Genomic DNA, 18,922 nt, shown 5'->3' with positions numbered 1-18,922 from the left:
AACCCTTGTGATTTACACAAAGACTAAGAATATTGAGACTAGTATCATTACTTGAGAGAGCCGGTACAAGAGAAAGAAGTGAGACTAGAATATGTGAACACAAGGGTGTAGTTAGCTGACATATTTTCTAAGGCACTACCTAAGGATGCTTTTGTGTATATGATGTAGGAGCATCTTAGGCTTTCTTGCATTCTTTCATGTTGGGGGTGTTTGTCTTTGGAGTTGTGGACTCGATCAGCAAAGGAGTGGTGTTTGGTCGCTATTGGGTGTAGTGTTGGCCGATGTGCTCAGACATTGAAGGAGGTCATTGCTGAAGAAATTTGTAGATATTGTTGCTTGAAACTCACTATTGTGCTTGGTATGTATTGGTTGGTCGACATGTGTTGGTTGATTGACAATGCTTGAGAGTTTGTTGACACCCAATAGTGTGTTGGTGCCAACATGAGTTCTTGTAGATCTTCTTGTTTGATTTGATGCATTTATTGCATATAGTGTGTGATCATGACGTGGAGTGATCTAGGAGTTTGTGTGGACCTATATCTGGTCTTGGTTATCTCTCCTATGTGCATTTAATCATGGTTGTAAGCTAGGGGGCTTTTCCTAAGTATTTTGTGTGCTTGTATGTGAGGGTTAATGTTTTGTTTTTAATGTTTTTTGTGAATTGACTTGTCACTTAAATATGCATTTAATGTAAGGGTTTATTTATTTTGTATCTTGCTAGGCTGACTTGGCTTAGTTTGGTATAATTACGGGTTCTTGTGGATTCTTTAGTCATTATCATCCAACTTGAAGAAGAGGATGAAGTGTACAAGCGAACTTTGAAGAGCTAGTAGTCGTGGATTAGAAAGCTAGGAGATTGTTTGGTGGACTTACGAGCACAAGTTGAGGTTTCCTTGGGGTTTTCTTCCAAAGTGTAGATTTGGACTAGCTAAGATTGGGATTGTGAGTTGGATCTTGTGGATCCTGTAGAACTATTTTGTAATTACTATTATATTTGGCCTTAACTTGGAAGGCCTTATAGTCAGACATATTGCATGTAAATAGTTATATTCATGAATAAAGTATTGTGATTTGGTATAAGATCTTGCATTGTTGTATTGTTTCCATTGTATGGTTGTTTGCTGGGGGCTAGGACATCTCCTTTCGGGATTATCCTGCCTTGTACTGCATCAGTATCTAAGAGACAAGTTAGGGGTCATCCCCCTACCTAAAGAAAACTAAGAAGAGATGTTGCATTGCACCAATTTTTATGAGAAAAATATCTTATACATTGATGTAGGAGGTAACACTTTAGGAGCTTACTTAAAGTGTGAAATGCAAGATACTGAACTATAAGTAGAAAAGCTACAAGGAGTTTATGAAGAGAGGATATTGTTGTATCAGTTAGAGCATTGACATAAAGATGTGGTTTGGCATGTCTTTGGCATTGTTGTCAAAGAGGAAGAGATTAGCTATCAGATAATGAGGGTGAGACTATCATGATTAAGTTACCATACAAAGACAAAAACAAAGAGGGAGAAGTGTACAATAAAGTTCCCATACAAGGATGGATATAAAGAGAGCATCACTAAGAAAGATATATCAGATTAGAGATCAACAAGGTTGATATAATTGAGGTTTCTATAGTAAAAAGTATGTATTGAATTGATAGAGGGAGTATCTTGAGATTGATTGAATGAGAATTAGAATGAAACTAAGAAAGAGAGACAAAAAACATAGAGGGAGCATACAATATACAATGTTGAAGCTTTTTGGATTGCATGGTAACTTTTACAATAACTAAAGTATATGAGGTGAAGGTGTTGCCATTAATGTCAAAGAGGAAGATTGTTGGAAATTACAATTGAAGCAATTGTTATGTTGTCATTAATGTGAAACCTATTGGTAAGACATAGTGTCAAACCTTTTGAAGAGATATCTACTAACAATGTAGAGTGCCATATCATTTGATTGATGAAGAGGATTTGAAAAGATGAGGTCATGAGATGACCTAGTAAAAGGTTGAGTTGAGATATATTGAGAGGAAATACAATGGACACTTGATAAGTTAGTCATTGACAAGATAATGTGTTGTTCAATCAATACATGAAGTGTAGAAGAAAATTGGATGAAGCTAAGAGATGAAACAAGCCAAATTGAGTATCAGTATTGCATGGTCAATGAAGGAGTTGAAGTGGAAGATTAAGGAGCTTAAGTAGAAGCTAAACTGTAGAGTTCAAGTTGAGTGCTTGTTATTGCTAAGAAAATGTATGAAGTGTAGTTGCAACCAAGCATAGTAATGAGCGAGCGAGCATGTTGATGTCAAGTGAGAAAGTATAGTGATTATTGAGCTACACAATGATGATTGAGCAACAGAACACAATGATTGTTGTGTGACAACAAAAGTTAATGTTTGAGAAAGATTTGATTTTGAGGCTGACACAACCATAATTTTGATTTAGTCAAAGCATGTGGAAGATAATGATTGATGAATTGGCATATTTAATGCAAAAGGAGAGTGTTTTACATGATCTAGGACAAGGATTTCATCATGAGTTTCTAGAAGAAGGAGAAAAAAAATATGGAAGGATTTCATGAATCTAACCTAACCCTAAGATCGACGGTGATGTTTAGGTCGAAAAAGATAAAAGTTACCTATTTAAGGAGGCATAAGGAATGAGTTGTGAGGTTGGTTCATTGTTGATTGACAATCTTAAGGAGAAGATGTGAAGAGAAAAAAAAATAGAGGTTAAGTGTGAAGAGTTTATGAAGTGTGATTGCTTGAGGAGGTTTCAAGAAAATCATAGATGGAGTTGTGAATAAAGGCCAGTCAATGAACCAACTGATGAGCAAATGAAGATCTAAATTTTCAAAGTGATTTGTACTTTACAGATCAAACCTACTATTACATTCTAACCATTGTATTAGTTCAAGATCCTTTAATCAAGGTTGACCTAACAATCATTTTGTAAATCCTTTAATGAAGCTGACATTCTAATGGAATGTTCTAAATTCCTTTAACAAGGCCACTCCTAATAGAGCAATTAAATCCTTTAACAAGGTCACATTTAATAGTGCATTATATCATCTGTAATAGGATTGGCTCTTAATCGAGCCCACTTTAGAAGAGCGAAAAATTGGTAGCATGTTACTTGGTGGTTTTTTTCAAATTGGGTTTCTACATTAAATCCTAGTGTCAAAAGTGTTATTATCATGTGTGGATGTTATTGTTTTGTGTGCTATAATTTATAGTAGTTTATTTACTATTATTCAACATATATAGAGACATAGAGTTAAGATATTGCATGAAATGTTAAATTGTTGATGATATGCTATAGAGACTGAGTAGGTATTTTAGCTTGTTTAATCTATTTGAAGAGTTTAAAAGTTGAATTGGTACATCTGGACCTGAGGATAATTGATTCACCTACCTCTCAATTATTCTAAATGATTATAATAGCAACATCAACCAGACCAAATACATCTAAATGGATTAGATCCAAAATACATGAAGACTTATGATAAATCAAGTAAAATTGAATGTAGTTATGTTTATCATAAATACAATGCTTACAAAAATCAAACTCATGGTTACAATTATTCAACCCCTTAACTAGATTCTTATTTCCTTCTTACCTATATGGCTAAGTCTCTAGTACCATAAGATCATCTTCTCTACAGGTAAATTTGTTTCACTAGATAGAGCACCCTTGGGTACCCAAAATACATGACCATCTATTGAAAAAGAAACCCTCTCCTTTTCCAACATAGTATCATTTCTTATAATCTTATCAAAAGTACTATTGCACTCAACCATGCATACATTAAGCTTGTACAATGTACATGAGTTTCTTCCTCTTGCTATCACCGTAGCACCTTTTACCATTTTTACACATGCTTTAGAAAATTGTACATCCACACCCTAATCTATTAGGTTGCTAACAAATAATAAATTCCCTGCTAGTCCCAGAATATGCAAGACACTATCAAATATTTTGATTCTACCACTAGAAAATTTTACATTAACAATTCCACAACCAACAATATCAATAAAGGAGTTATCACCCATATACACCTTACCACCATCAAACTTTTCATACTTGCTAAACTAGTTTATATTGGGAGTCTTGTGGAAAGATGCACATAAGCCTATCAACTATACATTGTCACCTACATGAGTAACCAATGATGCAATAAATGCATCTCTATTTTCCTTTAGAATCAAGATCTTGCTTCTTCTTCTTTTTTTCTTGTTCACAATCCTTTTGGAAGTGTCTAAGTTTTCCATAGTTTTAGCAAGTTACCTTGGACTTACCAGGGGTTTCAATCTCCTCTTATTCTTGGACTTGGAATAACCATGTTTCTTTTCATTCTTACCTCTTTCTCCTTTTCTTCCTTGAATACTCAAAGCCTCTTTGGCATTCATAGAGACCTTCCTTCTTATCTCCTCAGAAAGTAGAGAACCAACAACATTTTGCATCTTCAAGACGAATGCAATGCTCCTTATGGCTTGGAAAGGTTATCCCATGAATTTGGAAATGTACATAACAATATTTTAAAAAAAAATTCTTTATCCATTGACACTCGTACTAAGGTCAACCGAGTCACCAACATACTAAATATTTTTAGATGCTCAAATATTTTTCCACCTTCTTCCATTCTCAAGGGATGCAATTTCTTCCACAAGAAAACCTTATTCATAAGTGATTTTGCTTGATATATATCACTTAGCTTCTTCCAAATCTTCTTTGAAGTAGATTCTTCATGGACTTTTATCATAATTGAGTTTGCAAGACACAATCTTATGGGACCTTTAGGTTTTCTATCTATTAGATCATATTGTACAACTAAAGTTGGATTTGTAGGCCTTAGAAAATTTTCATCCACCTCACCCCATATATCCCCGATCAATCAATAAATTTTCCATCATCAACTTCCACCTTTCAAAGTTCATGTCAGAAAACTTCTACACGTCAATCCTCTATGACATTCTTGCCATCTTTACAATCCTATAATAATAGAAATGCAATATTCTACACAAGCTCCTACTCAAAACTTGATTAGCTCAAAAAATCCTATAACCAACAAATAGAACACAAATTGATGAGGGTTTGATACCACTTATGAGGAAGAAAAGGTACACAAAATCACTTCCTACGCTAATCTTGAGAGGACAAGTATGCAAATTATAACTTAGCTATTACAAATATTTCAAGATATAAACAAGTGCATATGTGAAACAACAATGAACACATAACTCAATGATTAATCATGAGGAAAATAAACCCTTCATAATGTATTATTGAATCAATGGATATTACAATACACTTGAACTGTAAGTTCTTACAAGAGTATCACCTCAACTTAATCCAAGCAGAACTTCACAAGCATCCTTCTAACACCTGATCTTACACTCAATGCTCAAACTCATCCCAAACCCTCCGTTTATAGTTTTTTAACAACTTAGAAACCAATTTTTTTTCAATACCAAGTGAAAAACCTTCTTGACACATAATTCACATACATGACTTGTGTTTCCCAATATATGCATGAACTAGGTTAAAAATAGTCACTCACGTACAAAATCTTATCTTTTGTTTTTTGACCCTTATAATTGTCATGACAAGTGTCATATAACATCTACAAATGGCCCTCTTATATTATAATATGGACATGGAATATTTTGACATCTCATGTTACCTTTTCCAAGGTAATGACATGTGGATAACTTTCTAACTATTTTCAGAACTATCTGGAATATTGCAAGGCTGAGACAATTGTTTTCTCAATATGGATCTCCTGTGCATCTCCATAATTTTTTTTAATTCATTCAATCTTAGTGTCAATTTTTTTTAGCATTAGGTTGAGTGAATGCTTAAGATAAGGTGTCCAAAAAAATTGTTCAAAGTGCTCCTTCACCAATAAGCTTATAGTCCTACGATTCTTGACACTGTTAGTTATAATTTGATGAACATTTTGAGGTCAAAATTGTTCAATGGCTTGGATGAGAATGTTTGCAAGGAAATATTGGTCCTTCATCTCCCCTTAACAATCCAAAACTTTTAGGAAAATTGCACCTCTTGTGGACACCACAATAACATTGACCAAATGATGATTTCTCGTATCTTTCTATCCATTAGATACTATGGTCATACGTGTTTCAATCCATGAATCCTTGATGGGTTGCATGGGATTTTCTATAGGGATAATCTCTTTATTTAATAAAGTGGTGCACATCCTTCTCATAAGTCAAACCCTTGAAGCCCTTTGGAGTCTCATTAATCAATCTCACCATTCTTTGTCAATACAATGATTAGACAATGCTAATTGATAATTTATTTTCATTCTTGACTGCTTTGTGTGCTTTTTTTTTTCTCTTGAATATATTTGTTCACAATTTGGTTTAGAAGAAGGGTTTTAGGTGGCACCCCATTAACTCTTGGCTTACTTGTACAAAATTTAATGCCCTTTTGAGGAATAAAGAACAAATGTGCTTTCACTCTACTATAAGAACTACTAAATTCCTCTTTGCAATAACCACAAATTCACAATTAACCTCCTCCACCTACCATTGGTTGAACCATTTTCACATTTTTCATAGTGGAGAGCATTTGTCTATTTTGAAGAGGAAGTCTATGATGCTAGAAATACTTGCTAGTCTTTGAATCTAGAAATAACTAAAAAAATTAATTAAAAAAAATAAATTAAGGAAATCATTCCATTTTTGTAAAAAGACCTTTCCACTCTTTTTTCAATCTCATTAACCCTCACATCTAGCTTTCTTATTATGACATTCCCGTTCCCCCCCGTCCTTTCTTTCCCTTGCATCTTAAACTTTATCTCTTCTATTTCATGGAAAATCCATTGAATGGACCAAAAATTGTCCACCACACTATTGCAGGAATTTTTTAGGAGGTTCATCCCCATTTACCTTGTGTTATTGCTTAGAATCACCAAAGCCAAGTCAATGAGTTCCTCCAATTGAATTCTGCCATCCCTTCCCTCCACAACCTTTGGATGTATATGCTCTCTAACTAGATCCATTTTCACTGTGCTTGTTTGAAACTTCTTCCATGCAATTTTCCTGCCCTTTGTGCCTATAAAAATGTTTTTTTCTAAACCATATTCCTCTTTACTCTCTTCCTGAGCTTCAAGCTTGGTCTCCTTACCATTACCACATGCCTTCTCTACTTCCTTATCTCCACCCCTCCTTTTGGTTGAGTTGTCATCCTTCCTTCTTTCCTGAGCCTTATTGGTACCCACCTCTTTCACATTGCCCTCATTCATTTCCATCCCCTCTTCCTCTTTATTATAATCCTCCACTGAGTTGACCTCATGCTTTATCCTTCCCTCTGTTCCTTTCCCAAACCTTCTTCTTCTTCTTCCTACAGATGTCCTTCATAATTTTTGTCACCTCCTCATTGTCATCTGAATGTAGCCCTACACTATCCTCTGTATTAGAAGGAAGGTAAGAACTTTTCATATCCTCTAAGGGCTCATTTGTTACTTTGAACTATTTTCTTTGTATTTTAGTTATCCTTTTTTTCCAATTAAAAAAAGAAACTTTTTTGTGATGCATTTTCTACTTATAATTTGTAAACTAGAACTTCAGAATAAAATATTCAATTTGGAAATATTCAACTATTTATTAGTGCTTTTTGATTATTTATGCAATGTAATGTAATCAACAATATAACTATATTCCACAATTCATGGTCTAAATTCATTTTTATTCTCTCTTTAAATCTATATTATTCAAATGTTGTCAAATTTAAAATAATAGGGTTCTCTTTTTCTCTTTTTATTTTTTCAACGATTTTCCACATTTATTTTACACATAAGCTCTCTCAAAATAATTACAAATATGATTGATAAGTAGGATATTTTTCCACAACAAGTCAAACTATGATATTGCTATCAGGATTTAATTATGATTTTTTTGAGTCAAACTCATTGACCCATGTATCATGAGTAGTGATCCACACATGAATCAATCTCTCCTAAGAATAAATTGAATAGTTAGTACTCTTTGGATCTAGGTGATGCTCACAGAGCTGAAGCATTGGTGACCTTCTAAGAAGACCCAATGCTTCACCTTTGTGAGCATCACCTAGATCCAATGATTGCTAACTAATTCTTTGGATCTAGGTGATGCTCATAGAGCTAAAGCATTGGTGACCTTCCAAGAAGTCCCAATGCTTCACCTTTGTGAGCATCACCTAGATCCAATGAGTGCTAACTATTCCATTTATTCTCAAGAGAGATGGATTCATGTGTAAATGACTACTCATGATACATGGGTCAATGAGTTTGACTCAAAAACTAGATAGTTAAATCTTGATAGCAATATCACAAATATATATTTTTTGTGCTTGCTATATGCTATTCTAAGAAGTTAACAAAAGTGGTTCAATATTTTTTAAGGATGGAATGTAATTATAATATTTAATGAATAATGATCAAATTCCAATATTAGAAGTCAGAAGTCACCACAAAAATCAATGATCAAACACCACAAACTGATGCCATAATTTTCATGTGTCATCAAATAGTACAAGAATACTATTTAATGACATACAATTTAAATGATGTAATGTTTACAAAAAAGAGATGTTATTGGATGTATGTTAGATATTAATCTTGGATATTGTGGAATGGTATATGTATATGCGTATGTGTATGTGTATGTGTATGTTTATCTATATATGTGTAAGTATATGTATATACACATACACATACACATACACATACACATAAGCATAAGAATACACATACACATAAGCATAAGCATACACATACACATACACATACACATACACATACACATACACATACACATACACATACACATACACATACACATACACATACACATACACATACACATACACGTGTGTATATACACAAATTGATTAGTGATAGTAGTGTACCAAGAGTAAAACTAAAAAGTAAAACTAAAATCTAAAAATACATTATAATTTATATCATTAAAAATAGTGTATAAATAAAAAAGTATTCTAGAAAAAGTTTTTAATTTCATTATTGTAATTCAAACTCAAGATTTCTTATAGACAACAAGGTAAATATTGTACTACTTTTAACTATTCCTCAAATCAAAAGAGCTTATTGATTTTGAGTTTGGCTTTGGAGCTCATGTTATGGATATCTAATGGAATTTAAGGGAGATTTATTAATTTTTTATTTTGAAGTTTCAAGGCACTATGATTTACAAGTAATTTCTTTGATTATTTAGAAGTACATTTGTTGTGGATAAAGAATAGGTAGAGTTTTCTTCTTTATAACAAAAAAAACTTAAGACATGTGAGAGTAATAAAATAACAAGTTATGTGAACTTCTATGTGTACCTTTCTATACCATTTCTACTATCTAATAATAATATATATTTTTGGTAAGAATCCTCACTTTCCCTTGTATTTGGTATCTTAAATATAAGATTGATAATATAAAATTAAGGCCATTATTTTTGATGTATTGTTTGCAATATTAATGTTGCACATCATACTAAAGGCCTTGGTAAACCTTGCCATCAACTTGTCATCAAAACAAGATCTAATAAGAGATGCAAAGCATCATAGTTCCTTCCTAATACATAAATGTTGTAGAGTGGTGTTGGAGTGGATAGATATAGAGTTAAGGTGAAGTGGACAAGAAATAATATTTTGGAAAATACTTGTCACTAGTACATTTGGGGGTCATTTTCGACCAATATTTTTGATGGCAGGCCAATTTAGCTTGTCAAATTCAATTTTTTAAAATTATGGTCCTGATAACATCAAAATTTTGATTATAGTTAAGTTTAGTGTCAAAATTTCAACATTGTCAAGGATATAAAAGAAAAAGAAAATAAAAGTGAAACTTCATTTATTCACACAGCAAAATGCGGGTGGGAGGGAGGCTTTGTGAAGATATTTACAGTGTTGTTGAAGGTAAGGGTTTTAAGACCTAAATTTGGGCTACTTATCTTGTTCTAAACCAAGTTCATTTTTTCTTTGTCACATTATCTAGGAGGAGCATTCATCACATTTTCTTAAGTGCATTCATCATATTTTTTCTTTGTCTGCTACTAAACAGAAAATCTCGAGCAATTCATTAAAAGGATAGTGTCATCAAAAATTGCTTGTGAGAATAAGGAGAAAAATTAGAATTTTTTTGGAGACCCTAAATCTTTCCATCCTAAAAATTTAAGCTATTTTATTTCTTATGTTATGAGTCAGAATGCTTTTTTATTGTTATATACAAATCTTTGTGTATGTGGTTGATTTTAGAAATACTTGTAATATATTTTGAATTATAAAGAATGCACGCTGGTGTACACAAACAAGGGTTGCATTGCAATTTTCTCCAAGTGTTGGCATGACAAAATTGACAATTAGGGTATGGATACTTTGATTTTTTCTGATATTGGACACATGATAAAAGTACTGTTGACTACTAAAAAGTAAGGAGCAATGCTACACCATTTTTCTTCAACATTATGCCTGCATACAAAATATCTTTAGGTGTTAAAATTTAAATCATTTAGTAGGAGATATTTTCAACAAAAAGTGAATTTGAATTGTATGACAAACATAATCATCTAAAAATTGCCACATATTAGCAATGTGGATGGCTTGCACCCTTACTAACCATAGAAGCAAGCACTTTTACCCCTTCATATTTAACATCCCAAGATAGCTCCACTATGCTCCATCCAATTCCACCCATAGAATCTACATTTAAATGTCAAGTAATTGGAGTAGTTGTGATCCACAGTTTCTCTATGAAGCCATGCAACTGCTAATAGTAATTCATCTTGCAAGAAATATTTAGCGAGTTTAAAGAAAGTGCTTAGTTTCTTAAATACATGATTCTCACTCATTTGTATTTGTATTAGAAAGAAATTAAATGAGAACAAAGATTAAAAATTGTATCCACTGAGTGTCCCATAAAACTTAATACATTAGTAATGCTACTATCATACACTTCCCTATATTCTTTTATTTTGAATTCTACTTTTGATGTGAGTAATGGGTGTAATAACACTATTTGGGTTTCTAAGCCTTCAAACCTAAGACCCACATAAAAAATGTTTCTTCCATCACCAAGGGCATGAAGCTCTAAAGAAATTAGAAGAAACGGTGTCACCTTTTTTATACTACATGAAGCTTTGATGAAATTAGAAGACATGCCATTCACCAACACACTAGTAGACGAAGTAGAAAAAAATAATTTAATGAATTTTTGACTGAAACCAAAAACCTTAAAAAATTTGCATAAAAATCCCCAATCAAATCTATTGTAAGATTTTGACAAATCCAATTTCATTGAAAAACCTTGTTTGTTTCAAACTTCCAGTGAGTGGATGTTCTCATGGATAGTAATGATTGAATCCCAATTTTTTCTTCTAATAAAAAAACCTATTTGTTGGATATAGATAATTTTAGGGAGAAGAGCCAAAAACCTCAAAGTTAGGACTTTAGAAATAATGTTATGAAATGAACTTCAGACACAACATGAACCAGAACTTGGGAGAACTTTAGAAATAGTGTTATGAAATGCTTGTTTAAGTGTCACAAGTTCTGCTATATGCTTATGTTCACCCAACATAAGCGAAGAGCAGAACTTGTGACACTTCAACAATGATATGTGCATAGGTGCATATAACTATTTTTTAAATTTTTTTGATGAGCGACTTGATCCAGACCCCATTTCTAGTTAACTGTTCCTATCTTTTTTTCCTATTTATTGTCATGTACTTAGGGTGAAACTTATCCTATCATAGTAAAATGGCAGTGACCTATTTTGTGGCATGCCACATAAAAGGATTGATACAATAAACAAGGAAGGCTTGTATACATGAATTTCTAACTATAGAGTCTCCTCAATGTTTTTGGGACTTTTGCCTTGCAATATTTGTTTTTCATATTTATTGAGTTAAGCATTAGCTACAATAATCATAGTGGTTGCACATTTTGTTAGACTAATGGATAATGCTTCTTGTTGTATGCATAACACCTCTACTATTGTTGTTGGTTAATTCTTATAGAGGTTCTTTCCTATATTTAGACAATGCTTAGATTGTGCTTATCTAGTCAACAAGTCATTTGGTTAGAATTATTAATCATTTGTGTTGAAGAGATGGTCACAAGTGAAATTTCTTGTATTTCCTCTTTGCTTGACCATATTGTGTAGCTACTTTCCTTCTTTGGAGGAGCTGTCTCTTGTGGGAAGTGACAATTATGTTTAGTGAGAACAAGTTCTCTCTACAATGAAGTGAAAATGCAGTTGCCCTACTTTCACCCCTACTTGTTCAAATCATAAAATTATATAACTCTCTTCAAATAATTAAATCCTCAAGATGAATTCACTCTAGAGGAGACTAAAAAATAGTTAAGTAATTTGATTAACATTTTAAAATTAAAATGCAAACGCCTTTGCTTTCCCTCACAAGCACACCCAAGTGCTTGTTTCTGCATTCAAAATCTAGAATAGTTAAAACTCTTTAACAAATATTTTATGGTAAGTAGTGCCTTTTTTGTAGTAGTGCTCTACATAGAGAGACCAGCAAGATTATTTCACTTGTCAAATTTCTAAGAGTTAAATGTCATGTTAAAGCAATCTCCAATTCCCATAAAGACCCATATCAACAAATCCCACATCTACTGTATAATTAACAACTATAATTGTCTTTATTTTTAAAGTATATAATATAGTGTGGTGATTTTCCCTTTTAGAAAGTATTTTCTTGTTTAATGTTTAATTTTGACAAATAATTTATTTTTTTTCTATTATTTTAGATATGAGTTCAGAGGAGGCAAAGCTTGTGCTCGAGTCAGTTCTCAAGAAGAGGAAAAGAAATGAAGAATGGGAGAACAACAAGAAGCAACAATTGGAAGTTGCACAATTAAAAAATGTTGTAAATTATAAACTAATATTTAAGAAGGCTGAGGAATATTTAAAGGAGTATACGAAGTCTAAATAAATTACTTGATTTGTGAGTGATGTGTCACCATTGTGTAACTTAGTTTCTTTTTGGCAAGTTTTGTATAAATTTATGAGTCACCAAGGAGTATGTGGATCCTTTAATAAATTGTTGGGTGTTTGATTGATGTGTCATCATGCCATCTAGTGTTGAGGATATAGCTTAGTAAGTTTCTCTTACACGTTGTGACAAAAATCAGGAATGAGAGGTTATTGGATTGAAGAGAGGAAAAAATGAAAGGAGGCTTTTATGTTGATCCAAATGCTAAGTTATTGTTCATTATTTGTATCTGTGGGTAATCTTTAGTATTTATATAACTTTTACTTTTTGGGTCTTTATATAGTGATAGATTTGGTAGACTATATTAGCTCTCTAGTCTATTTTTCATAAAAAACAAAAATGTTTTTTTTTCCCATATTTTAATATAATATATTTACATCTCTTCTATTTTAAATAAAGAGGAACACAATTTTTAGTTTTGTCCAAATTATAATATAAGTTTAAGTAGTTTTTTTTCATTTATTGAGTTTCTTAACTTTTTGATTCAGTATTAATAATATGCATCCAAAGAAAAGAACAATTTTGTGACTTTTGCGTCTGAGGAAGGTTAGTCCTTTTTCAACTTGACTTGTCTATTTTGCACTTTTTGTTTCTATAATAGTGGTTAATGATCTCTTTTGGTTGTTTATACAATATTCTAGTGATATTGACTTGCTATGGCACTTCATTCCAGATCTTCAATGGCATGTTTCTAAAAGTGAACAAAGCAACAATGAACATGTTGCATCAGGTTGAGCCATATGTGACCTTTGGGTGTGTTCTTGGTCAGATATAAGCATTATGTAGATCAATTTTTTCATATTTCATAGATTCTTGTGTCTACTATTATTTAATTCTCTTGCTTAATTCTTTCTAGATATCCCAATTTAAAAAGCATAAGAGAGTTGATTTACAAGAGACGTTATGGAAAGGTTGATAAGCAACAAATTCTTTTGACTAAAAACTCTATCATTGAAAAGGTACTTGTGTTCATGATGCCTTTTTGTGTTAGTCAGTATGCTTTCCTAGTTCTTATTATTTCTTACTTGTTGCTTGTGAACAGGTTTTAGGTAAATGTGACATAATCTATATTGAAGATATTATCCATGAGATTGTTATTATTAGCCCAAACATCACGAAAGCAAACAACTTCTTGTGGCCATTTAAACTTAGTGCTCCATCAGGTGGACTAAAGAAGAAAAACAAACACTACATTGAAGACGATGATGCTGGCAATTGTGAACAAAAGATCAATGAGATGATAAGGAGAATGAATTAGTTTTATTAATTTTTCAATTTTAAGTTTGAATTAGTATCTTGTTGGTACTGCTTGATTTGTTTTTGGTTAGAACACTAGAATCTTGCAAAGTGAGAGATAATGTTGCCTTGAATTTTTTAGAAAGTAAACTATTCTATCTTTTGCACAAAATAAGGATAAAATTTATAAAGAAACTCATAGCTCATAGCATGTTCTATTTTTTCAATGGTTATGTGAGATTTTATCTACATAATTTTCCAATTAGTGGGGAGTTCTGCATAATGACTTTTTGACTTCAAACCAAAGAGTACACATTTATTTTTTGCAAGTGCATTCACACCTACCTATGAGATTTTATTTTAATATAATTTTATGAGTTTGTTATTCTTTGATTGCATACTATTTTATGATTGTTGATTCTTTGTGACAATAGAGTTGTAAATCTTTATATAGTTTATCAAATACCTTCTTGATTAAAGTAGCATGTCATTTTATGATTGTTGATGCTTTGTGACAAAGCATTGAAAAATAGGTCCAAATTTACTAGTGTGTAAATTAGCATTATGAATGCATTGTAATTTAGTAGCAATAGCCATTGTCAGAAGACAAGTTAGAGTAGATGATTATGTATAGAGACAACAAAATAAAACTAATAGAAATTTGAAGCTCCAATAAATGAAAAAATAAGATTTTTTTAAACTTTAAAAATTGGGCGGTCTTAGGTTCAAGTATACTCGAACTTAATAACTAGCAGTCATATGCTTTTGTGCATCCAACAAGAGCCGATGGGAAGTTTGAAAGTCAAGGAATATTGAGAAACGATGAACTATAAAATACCATCAAAATACCAACACAAAATTATTTCTAGTTCTCTCTATTTCCCAAAATTTTGAGGGGATAAAAGCTCTTAGCCAATTAGAATTTAGAAAAATAATTTTTAAAAATAGTTTTATTAAAAAAATTGCTAGATATTTTAATTACTAATTGAAAACTATTGGTTGCCTACTGTTGCAAAAGCTACATAATAAAAATATAAAATAAGATTGAAAAAATCTTATTTCATTCTTTACTATAAATTTTTTAATAAAAAAACTTCAAATTTTTATTGTGAGGATATATTTTTAATAAAAAAATATTTTCTAATAAAAATGCTTTCTAATTTAGGCAAAGAACCTACAACACATTGATAAATTGTGAGCCTGTCATCGAAGGGCTCTTGGGTTCGAATCTACTTGAGATTAACACATAATAATAGTTAATCTAACAATAATAATAAAATGTATAATAAATAATATAGGCTTTGGCCAATTACCTATAAAAAAAAGCTTTCTCACTACTACATTTAGACCCAAATTGCGATGACATGTTGTCGCAATTGCAACATCTACCCATCACACTAGCAACAAAATCACGAATTGGCTCCCATTTGATGACCGTTGAACTTTTTTTGTCGCAAATTGTGATGGCGAGGATTTTTTTGTAATAGATATGGATGGCATTGTAATAACTTGGAAAACATAAGGGACAAGAGGTCATGTTCACGACATCATAATTGTGACAATACGACATCACAATTATGATAGTACGACATCACAATTGCAATAGTACACCATTCTAATTATGATGTCATAAGATCTTAGTCTGTCATCGCAATTGTGACATCAATTTGATAACAATGTTGTGGAAGTGACATTCATCCATTTGGACTAGCTGTCATAATTGTGAGGCTGTTGTGACAACTGTGTTGTGCAAGTGACGACTAGCCATTGGAACAGGCCATTGCAATTACGATGACTAGCCAATTTTTTATTATAAAAATGTTGCTTTTAACATTGAGGCCAGCCTAATGAGATGTTCTTGGGTCCTCCTTGACCTCTTCATTTTTTTGGTTATCAGATGTTATATGTCTATCTGTCTTCTTTCCATGTGTTTTCTATATGTATATATATCCAGGCCCACAAAAGAATGAACAATGCATATTTTGAGCTCTCAAAAGAGGAAGAAGGGCACCATGATGTTTTTGTTAGTGCTAACATTGTTAGTACTTTTTCTTCCATTGGCGGTAGAAGTATGCTCGATGAATTAAAAAAAATAGCGGACTCCTACATCAGTGAATTGAAGGAGCAGCTCATTGGTCATGGTATCGACTCTAAACTCATTGCAACTTGTAGGTGTTTGTCGAATAATAGAGTAGTTAACAAGACAATCATCATGATGGTCTTTCCTTCACTAGTTGTAGTCATCCTCCCGTTGGTCATCGTTCCTTAGGTACTCTAGTGATCACTCAGAAAACTCCATCAAATACTAGGGGAAGGGATATCCATCAGAGATTGATTATCTAGATTCATTGACTCCTGTAGGTGGAATATTATTTTACATAACTTTCATGAATTCCCTAGACACAGACTCCAACTTGTTTGCAAAGCAAGTTCAAGAGCATACTGGATATTTTCCTATTGAGGAGGAAAGCCTAATTGAGGAGGAGAATATGGATTATCATACAATGAATACAACTCAAAAAGGATTTAGCTCATTGATTAAGAAAAAAATTCTTAGTACCAAGAATGTTATGACAGACTCAGCAAAACATAATTCACCCATAGCTACTCCAATTGGAAGTTTCTTTAAAAGGATTATCACCAGCTCCACAGAAAAAAAGACTAGATCTATTAAAAAAGAAAGCTTTAGTGAGCCTCAAATTCAATTCTAAAAATCTTGGAGGGTAGGCTTCTATAAAGGAAAATCTAGGCGAGTTGCAAAACATATATGGTTCATCAATTAGAAAGAAGGATTCAAAATCACCCAATGTAAATATTAGTAGCAACTTTGCAAGCTAGATTTCACTAAGGATACGTTAGAAACCAAGCTACATATTATGCAACGTGAATAATTTATTCCATTAATAGTTTAGTAGAAATAGGCAATGACATCAGTTATGATAGGTAAATTCTTGTTAGATTCTGAGAAAATAGTTTGTGTTTTATCATATGCATTCACTATTTTTATGTATTGAACAAAACATTTTTTCCATTGTTTTTTACTTCTCTCAGTGTAATAGGGATTCCTTTGAATCAATTACATACCCTTATTTGAAATCATTTTCTCATTTAGCTTTGAACTTCATGTGATACTTTTGTTATGCAATAGTGACTTATCACCATTTTCAGTTTTGTTTACACTGTCACTTCATTTTGCAACTAGGAAAATCATTGTTTTTCTCATTATTTGGCTATCCTTCTCTACTATTGCTCATAGTCTTCCATGACTCGTGACTGTGATAACAACATTATCACCATCCATTTTAACACTTCATTTTATCATCTACTAGTTATGTAAATAACTCTTTTAAATGTACTTACAAGAAAAATGAAAAGTCATATGATTCTAACAAACCTTATCTAAGAATCACAAATATTATTATTCTTGAGACTATTTTCATTTTTCTTTGTATCTTTAAAAGACCCTTTGGTATAGTTGATTCTTCACTTATTCAAGTTAGATTTCTTTTTTCATCTTCTTCCTTTTCCATGTCCTATATTTTTAGAAGATCCCTCTAGCGATTTATGTGAGAGAAAATTAGGAATTCCATATTTTTCTTAATAAGACTTGAAAGCTTGCACCAAGCTCTTTATATAAAATATTGCATATACTCCTTGTGAAATTGCAAAGAACATACAAACTCTGTCACATTCAACTTGACTAGAAATTCACTATCTTCAATGGATGAAACTTACGGAGATGAGATCTCATTTTTTTCTTACAAAGTTTATTTTGTTACAACATCCACTCTGGTTTACAATACCTTTACTCCTTACAATAAAGTCTTAATAAATTTAACATTGAGTCATTTACTTATTTTTTATACAAATATTCAAAACATTCTGATCTGCAAGTTCTTTATATGTCACTTCCACTAATTCCCATTGATTCTCAAATATAAGATTTTCATTTTGATAATTCATACTAGCTTTTATAAATAACATATTGTTGCCATGATCTTACTTCCTATGCAATAAGAAATTCAACAACCTACTACCACATAAGTTGAAAAGTAAAGTTTTAAAATACATAGAAAAATAAAACAATTGAACATATGTGGGTAGATTTTTAAGTTCAACAAAGTTTTTTTAATATAAAAATAATACTAGTATTTTCTTTCTACAATACATAATAATAAAAATGTGCACAAAAGATCTCCATAAATACTGCCTAAATGGTTTAGAAATGGCTTGCTTATTATAAGAAAAACAACATTTATCATTTTTGTTAGACAAAGAGAAAGCTATGGATAATTGCAAGACTAAAGTTGTGCATAGTATTGACAATACATCATCATATGTTCTTGAAAAAGCTATGGAAAGTGAAATTACATGTCTAAGTTCTCCATCCCAGTTGAATCTACAACCAATTCAGATGCATAAAATGAGTAAAAATTTCCATTCTTCAGCTGATGTCTACATAGCCAATTTTGGAGCAGACCGAGTACTTGCCAAAGTTGGTGAGGTCTCTATCTTGTAAAAGAAGAAGAAAATTTAGATGCATTTTGTGCCAGCCAATGGAAGGTTTAACATGTAACTGATCTTAAAAATTAGAAAAGACATTTCGTTCATGGTCTTCAAGTTCAAAGATTATTATACAATTTCTGAGTACTCGTATAATTTAGA

General features: G+C 31.9%; 1 pseudogene; it reads left to right on the top strand.

Moving 5' to 3' along the window:
- Window positions 1-12,778: 12,778 nt before the first annotated feature.
- Window positions 12,779-14,279, top strand: LOC149551302 (large ribosomal subunit protein uL30y-like; annotated as a pseudogene).
- Window positions 14,280-18,922: the final 4,643 nt, after the last annotated feature.

Source organism: Cupressus sempervirens, chromosome 6 (assembly GCF_028749045.1).
Source record: "Cupressus sempervirens isolate cs-2001-9-10 chromosome 6, ASM2874904v1, whole genome shotgun sequence".
Classification (NCBI taxonomy): domain Eukaryota; kingdom Viridiplantae; phylum Streptophyta; class Pinopsida; order Cupressales; family Cupressaceae; genus Cupressus; species Cupressus sempervirens.
This window is presented reverse-complemented; position numbering and strand designations above follow the sequence as displayed.